The following is a 7,894-nucleotide window of genomic DNA, read 5'->3' as shown; positions in this document are numbered from 1 at the left end:
AGAGAGAGGTAGAGAGAGAGAGAGGGGGAGAGACAGAGAGAGAGAGAGACAGAGAGAGAGAGAGAGAGAGAGAGAGAGAGAGAGAGAGAGAGAGAGAGAGATAATGAGGGTAGAGGTGTTGGTTGCTGATAATGAGGGTAGAGGTGTATATAGTGGTGGTTGCTGATAATGAGGGTAGAGGTGTATATAGTGTATATAGTGGTGGTTGTTGATAATGAGGGTAGAGGTGTATATAGTGGTGGTTGTTGATAATGAGGGTAGAGGTGTATATATATAGTGGTGGTTGTTGATAATGAGTGTAGAGGTGTATATAGTGTATATAGTGGTGGTTGTTGATAATGAGGGTAGAGGTGTATATAGTGGTGGTTGTTGATAATGAGGGTAGAGGTGTATATAGTGGTGGTTGCTGATAATGAGGGTAGAGGTGTATATAGTGTATATAGTGGTGGTTGTTGATAATGAGGGTAGAGGTGTATATAGTGGTGGTTGTTGATAATGAGGGTAGAGGTGTATATAGTGTATATAGTGGTGGTTGTTGATAATGAGGGTAGAGGTGTATATAGTGTATATAGTGGTGGTTGTTGATAATGAGGGTAGAGGTGTATATAGTGGTGGTTGTTGATAATGAGGGTAGAGGTGTATATAGTGTATATAGTGGTGGTTGTTGATAATGAGGGTAGAGGTGTATATAGTTTATATAGTGGTGGTTGTTGATAATGAGGGTAGAGGTGTATATAGTGGTGGTTGTTGATAATGAGGGTAGAGGTGTATATAGTGTATATAGTGGTGGTTGTTGATAATGAGGGTAGAGGTGTATATAGTGTTTATAGTGGTTGTTGCTGATAATGAGGGTAGAGGTGTATATAGTTTATATAGTGGTGGTTGTTGATAATGAGGGTAGAGGTGTTTATAGTGAATGTTACCTGGTTGTTGCTGATAATGAGGGTAGAGGTGTTTATAGTGAATGTTACCTGTTTGTTGCTGATAATGAGGGTAGAGGTGTATATAGTGGTGGTTGTTGATAATGAGGGTAGAGGTGTATATAGTGGTGGTTGTTGATAATGAGGGTAGAGGTGTATATAGTGTATATAGTGGTGGTTGTTGATAATGAGGGTAGAGGTGTATATAGTGGTGGTTGTTGATAATGAGGGTAGAGGTGTATATAGTGTATATAGTGGTGGTTGTTGATAATGAGGGTAGAGGTGTATATAGTGTTTATAGTGGTTGTTGCTGATAATGAGGGTAGAGGTGTATATAGTGGTGGTTGTTGATAATGAGGGTAGAGGTGTATATAGTGTATATAGTGGTGGTTGTTGATAATGAGGGTAGAGGTGTATATAGTGTATATAGTGGTGGTTGCTGATAATGAGGGTAGAGGTGTATATAGTGTATATAGTGGTGGTTGTTGATAATGAGGGTAGAGGTGTATATAGTGGTGGTTGTTGATAATGAGGGTAGAGGTGTATATAGTGGTGGTTGTTAATAATGAGGGTAGAGGTGTATATAGTGGTGGTTGCTGATAATGAGGGTAGAGGTGTTTATAGTGGTGGTTGTTGATAATGAGGGTAGAGGTGTATATAGTGGTTGTTGCTGATAATGAGGGTAGAGGTGTTTATAGTGGTGGTTGTTGATAATGAGGGTAGAGGTGTTTATAGTGGTGGTTGTTGATAATGAGGGTAGAGGTGTATATAGTGGTTGTTGCTGATAATGAGGGTAGAGGTGTTTATAGTGGTGGTTGTTGATAATGAGGGTAGAGGTGTTTATAGTGGTGGTTGTTGATAATGAGGGTAGAGGTGTATATAGTGGTGGTTGTTGATAATGAGGGTAGAGGTGTATATAGTGGTGGTTGTTGATAATGAGGGTAGAGGTGTTTATAGTGGTGGTTGTTGATAATGAGGGTAGAGGTGTATATAGTGGTTGTTGCTGATAATGAGGGTAGAGGTGTATATAGTGTATATAGTGGTGGTTGTTGATAATGAGGGTAGAGGTGTATATAGTGTATATAGTGGTGGTTGTTGATAATGAGGGTAGAGGTGTTTATAGTGGTTGTTGCTGATAATGAGGGTAGAGGTGTATATAGTGTATATAGTGGTGGTTGTTGATAATGAGGGTAGAGGTGTATATAGTTTATATAGTGGTGGTTGTTGATAATGAGGGTAGAGGTGTTTATAGTGGTTGTTGCTGATAATGAGGGTAGAGGTGTATATAGTGTATATAGTGGTGGTTGTTGATAATGAGGGTAGAGGTGTATATAGTGGTGGTTGTTGATAATGAGGGTAGAGGTGTATATAGTGGTTGTTGCTGATAATGAGGGTAGAGGTGTATATAGTGTATATAGTGGTGGTTGTTGATAATGAGGGTAGAGGTGTATATAGTGTTTATAGTGGTTGTTGCTGATAATGAGGGTAGAGGTGTATATAGTGTATATAGTGGTGGTTGTTGATAATGAGGGTAGAGGTGTATATAGTGTATATAGTGGTGGTTGTTGATAATGAGGGTAGAGGTGTATATAGTGTATATAGTGGTGGTTGTTGATAATGAGGGTAGAGGTGTATATAGTGTATATAGTGGTGGTTGTTGATAATGAGGGTAGAGGTGTATATAGTGTATATAGTGGTGGTTGTTGATAATGAGGGTAGAGGTGTATATAGTGGTGGTTGTTGATAATGAGGGTAGAGGTGTATATAGTGTATATAGTGGTGGTTGTTGATAATGAGGGTAGAGGTGTATATAGTGTATATAGTGGTGGTTGTTGATAATGAGGGTAGAGGTGTATATAGTGTATATAGTGGTGGTTGTTGATAATGAGGGTAGAGGTGTATATAGTGTATATAGTGGTGGTTGCTGATAATGAGGGTAGAGGTGTATATAGTGTATATAGTGGTGGTTGTTGATAATGAGGGTAGAGGTGTATATAGTGGTGGTTGTTGATAACGAGGGTAAGGTGTATATAGTGGTGGTTGCTGATAATGAGGGTAGAGGTGTATATAGTGTATATAGTGGTGGTTGCTGATAATGAGGGTAGAGGTGTATATAGTGGTTGTTGCTGATAATGAGGGTTGAGGTGTATATAGTGTATATAGTGGTGGTTGTTGATAATGAGGGTAGAGGTGTATATAGTGGTGGTTGCTGATAATGAGGGTAGAGGTGTATATAGTGTATATAGTGGTGGTTGTTGATAATGAGGGTAGAGGTGTATATAGTGTATATAGTGGTGGTTGTTGATAATGAGGGTAGAGGTGTATATAGTTTATATAGTGGTGGTTGTTGATAATGAGGGTAGAGGTGTTTATAGTGGTTGTTGCTGATAATGAGGGTAGAGGTGTATATAGTGTATATAGTGGTGGTTATTGATAATGAGGGTAGAGGTGTATATAGTGGGTGGTGGTTGTTGATAATGAGGGTAGAGGTGTATATATATAGTGGTGGTTGTTGATAATGAGGGTAGAGGTGTATATAGTGTATATAGTGGTGGTTGTTGATAATGAGGGTAGAGGTGTATAGTGGTGGTTGTTGATAATGAGGGTAGAGATATAGTGGTTGCCTGCTGATAATGAGGGTAGAGGTGTACCTAGTGTATATAGTGGTGGTTGTTGATAATGAGGGGGCAGATGTGTATATAGTTTATATAGTGGTGGTTGTTGATAATGAGGGTAGAGGTGTATATAGTGTATATAGTGGTGGTTGGATAATGAGGGTAGAGGTGTATATAGTGTATATAGTGGTGGTTGTTGATAATGAGGGTAGAGGTGTATATAGTGTATATAGTGGTGGTTGTTGATAATGAGGGTAGAGGTGTATATAGTGGTGGTTGCTGATAATGAGGGTAGAGGTGTATATAGTGTATATAGTGGTGGTTGCTGATAATGAGGGTAGAGGTGTTTATAGTGAATGTTACCTGGTTGTTGCTGATAATGAGGGTAGAGGTGTTTATAGTGTATGTTACCTGGTTGTTGCTGATAATGAGGGTAGAGGTGTTTATAGTGAATGTTACCTGGTTGTTGCTGATAATGAGGGTAGAGGTGTTTATAGTGAATGTTACCTGGTTGTTGCTGATAATGAGGGTAGAGGTGTTTATAGTGAATGTTACCTGGTTGTTGCTGATAATGAGGGTAGAGGTGTATATAGTGGTGGTTGTTGATAATGAGGGTAGAGGTGTATATAGTGTATATAGTGGTGGTTGTTGATAATGAGGGTAGAGGTGTATATAGTGTATATAGTGGTGGTTGTTGATAATGAGGGTAGAGGTGTATATAGTGTATATAGTGGTGGTTGTTGATAATGAGGGTAGAGGTGTATATAGTGTATATAGTGGTGGTTGTTGATAATGAGGGTAGAGGTGTATATAGTGGTTACCTGGTTGTTGATAATGAGGGTAGAGGTGTTTATATAGTTAGTGGTTGTTGCTGATAATGAGGGTAGAGGTGTATATAGTGTATATACCTGGTGGTTGCTGATAATGAGGGTAGAGGTGTTTATAGTGTATGTTACCTGGTTGTTGCTGATAATGAGGGTAGAGGTGTTTATAGTGAATGTTACCTGGTTGTTGCTGATAATGAGGGTAGAGGTGTTTATAGTGAATGTTACCTGGTTGTTGCTGATAATGAGGGTAGAGGTGTTTATAGTGAATGTTACCTGGTTGTTGCTGATAATGAGGGTAGAGGTGTTTATAGTGAATGTTACCTGGTTGTTGCTGATAATGAGGGTAGAGGTGTTTATAGTGAATGTTACCTGGTTGTTGCTGATAATGAGGGTAGAGGTGTTTATAGTGAATGTTACCTGGTTGTTGCTGATAATGAGGGTAGAGGTGTTTATAGTGAATGTTACCTGGTTGTTGCTGATAATGAGGGTAGAGGTGTTTATAGTGAATGTTACCTGGTTGTTGCTGATAATGAGGGTAGAGGTGTTTATAGTGTATGTTACCTGGTTGTTGCTGATAATGAGGGTAGAGGTGTTTATAGTGTATGTTACCTGGTTGTTGCTGATAATGAGGGTAGAGGTGTTTATAGTGAATGTTACCTGGTTGTTGCTGATAATGAGGGTAGAGGTGTTTATAGTGTATGTTACCTGGTTGTTGCTGATAATGAGGGTAGAGGTGTTTATAGTGAATGTTACCTGGTTGTTGCTGATAATGAGGGTAGAGGTGTTTATAGTGAATGTTACCTGGTTGTTGCTGATAATGAGGGTAGAGGTGTTTATAGTGAATGTTACCTGGTTGTTGCTGATAATGAGGGTAGAGGTGTATATAGTGAATGTTACCTGGTTGTTGCTGATAATGAGGGTAGAGGTGTTTATAGTGTATGTTACCTGGTTGTTGCTGATAATGAGGGTAGAGGTGTTTATAGTGAATGTTACCTGGTTGTTGCTGATAATGAGGGTAGAGGTGTTTATAGTGAATGTTACCTGGTTGTTGCTGATAATGAGGGTAGAGGTGTTTATAGTGAATGTTACCTGGTTGTTGCTGATAATGAGGGTAGAGGTGTTTATAGTGAATGTTACCTGGTTGTTGCTGATAATGAGGGTAGAGGTGTTTATAGTGAATGTTACCTGGTTGTTGCTGATAATGAGGGTAGAGGTGTTTATAGTGAATGTTACCTGGTTGTTGCTGATAATGAGGGTAGAGGTGTTTATAGTGAATGTTACCTGGTTGTTGCTGATAATGAGGGTAGAGGTGTTTATAGTGAATGTTACCTGGTTGTTGCTGATAATGAGGGTAGAGGTGTTTATAGTGAATGTTACCTGGTTGTTGCTGATAATGAGGGTAGAGGTGTTTATAGTGAATGTTACCTGGTTGTTGCTGATAATGAGGGTAGAGGTGTTTATAGTGAATGTTACCTGGTTGTTGCTGATAATGAGGGTAGAGGTGTATATAGTGAATGTTACCTGGTTGTTGCTGATAATGAGGGTAGAGGTGTTTATAGTGAATGTTACCTGGTTGTTGCTGATAATGAGGGTAGAGGTGTTTATAGTGAATGTTACCTGGTTGTTGCTGATAATGAGGGTAGAGGTGTATATAGTGAATGTTACCTGGTTGTTGCTGATAATGAGGGTAGAGGTGTTTATAGTGTATGTTACCTGGTTGTTGCTGATAATGAGGGTAGAGGTGTTTATAGTGAATGTTACCTGGTTGTTGCTGATAATGAGGGTAGAGGTGTTTATAGTGTATGTTACCTGGTTGTTGCTGATAATGAGGGTAGAGGTGTTTATAGTGAATGTTACCTGGTTGTTGCTGATAATGAGGGTAGAGGTGTTTATAGTGAATGTTACCTGGTTGTTGCTGATAATGAGGGTAGAGGTGTATATAGTGTATATTACCTGGTTGTTGTGATAATGAGGGTAGAGGTGTATATAGTGTTTATATAGTGGTTGTTGATAATGAGGGTAGAGGTGTATATAGTGTATATAGTGGTGGTTGTTGATAATGAGGGTAGAGGTGTATATAGTGTATATAGTGGTGGTTGCTGATAATGAGGGTAGAGGTGTATATAGTGTATATAGTGGTGGTTGTTGATAATGAGGGTAGAGGTGTATATAGTGGTGGTTGTTGATAATGAGGGTAGAGGTGTATATAGTGTATATAGTGGTGGTTGTTGATAATGAGGGTAGAGTGTATATAGTGGTGGTTGTTGATAATGAGGGTAGAGGTGTATATAGTGTATATAGTGGTGGTTGTTGATAATGAGGGTAGAGGTGTATATAGTGTATATAGTGGTGGTTGCTGATAATGAGGGTAGAGGTGTATATAGTGTATATAGTGGTGGTTGTTGATAATGAGGGTAGAGGTGTATATAGTGTATATAGTGGTGGTTGCTGATAATGAGGGTAGGTATATAGTGGTTGTTGCTGATAATGATAATGAGGGTGTATATAGTGTATATAGTGGTGGTTGTTGATAATGAGGGTAGAGGTGTATATAGTGGTGGTTGCTGATAATGAGGGTAGAGGTGTATATAGTGTATATAGTGGTGGTTGTTGATAATGAGGGTAGAGGTGTATATAGTGTATATAGTGGTGGTTGTTGATAATGAGGGTAGAGGTGTATATAGTTTATATAGTGGTGGTTGTTGATAATGAGGGTAGAGGTGTTTATAGTGGTTGTTGCTGATAATGAGGGTAGAGGTGTATATAGTGTATATAGTGGTGGTTATTGATAATGAGGGTAGAGGTGTATATAGTTTATATAGTGGTGGTTGTTGATAATGAGGGTAGAGGTGTATATATATAGTGGTGGTTGTTGATAATGAGGGTAGAGGTGTATATAGTGTATATAGTGGTGGTTGTTGATAATGAGGGTAGAGGTGTATATAGTGGTGGTTGTTGATAATGAGGGTAGAGGTGTATATAGTGGTTGTTGCTGATAATGAGGGTAGAGGTGTATATAGTGTATATAGTGGTGGTTGTTGATAATGAGGGTAGAGGTGTATATAGTGTATATAGTGGTGGTTGTTGATAATGAGGGTAGAGGTGTATATAGTGTATATAGTGGTGGTTGTTGATAATGAGGGTAGAGGTGTATATAGTGTATATAGTGGTGGTTGTTGATAATGAGGGTAGAGGTGTATATAGTGTATATAGTGGTGGTTGTTGATAATGAGGGTAGAGGTGTATATAGTGGTGGTTGCTGATAATGAGGGTAGAGGTGTATATAGTGTATATAGTGGTGGTTGCTGATAATGAGGGTAGAGGTGTTTATAGTGAATGTTACCTGGTTGTTGCTGATAATGAGGGTAGAGGTGTTTATAGTGTATGTTACCTGGTTGTTGCTGATAATGAGGGTAGAGGTGTTTATAGTGAATGTTACCTGGTTGTTGCTGATAATGAGGGTAGAGGTGTTTATAGTGAATGTTACCTGGTTGTTGCTGATAATGAGGGTAGAGGTGTTTATAGTGAATGT

General features: G+C 38.9%; 1 long non-coding RNA gene across 1 annotated transcript; it reads left to right on the top strand.

Moving 5' to 3' along the window:
- The first annotated feature begins 1,055 nt into the window (after window positions 1–1,055).
- On the top strand, window positions 1,056–4,210 carry LOC127925859 (uncharacterized). The gene is made up of 3 exons (XR_008122619.1): window positions 1,056–1,073; window positions 3,410–3,450; window positions 4,119–4,210. It is a non-coding gene; the product is annotated as an uncharacterized LOC127925859 (long non-coding RNA).
- The last annotated feature ends 3,684 nt before the right edge of the window (window positions 4,211–7,894 follow it).

The sequence above is a fragment of the Oncorhynchus keta genome, unplaced genomic scaffold, assembly GCF_023373465.1.
Source record: "Oncorhynchus keta strain PuntledgeMale-10-30-2019 unplaced genomic scaffold, Oket_V2 Un_contig_6361_pilon_pilon, whole genome shotgun sequence".
In the NCBI taxonomy this organism is placed as follows: domain Eukaryota; kingdom Metazoa; phylum Chordata; class Actinopteri; order Salmoniformes; family Salmonidae; genus Oncorhynchus; species Oncorhynchus keta.
The sequence above is the reverse complement of the archived record's forward strand: the minus strand, read 5'-3'. Positions and strand labels throughout refer to the sequence as shown.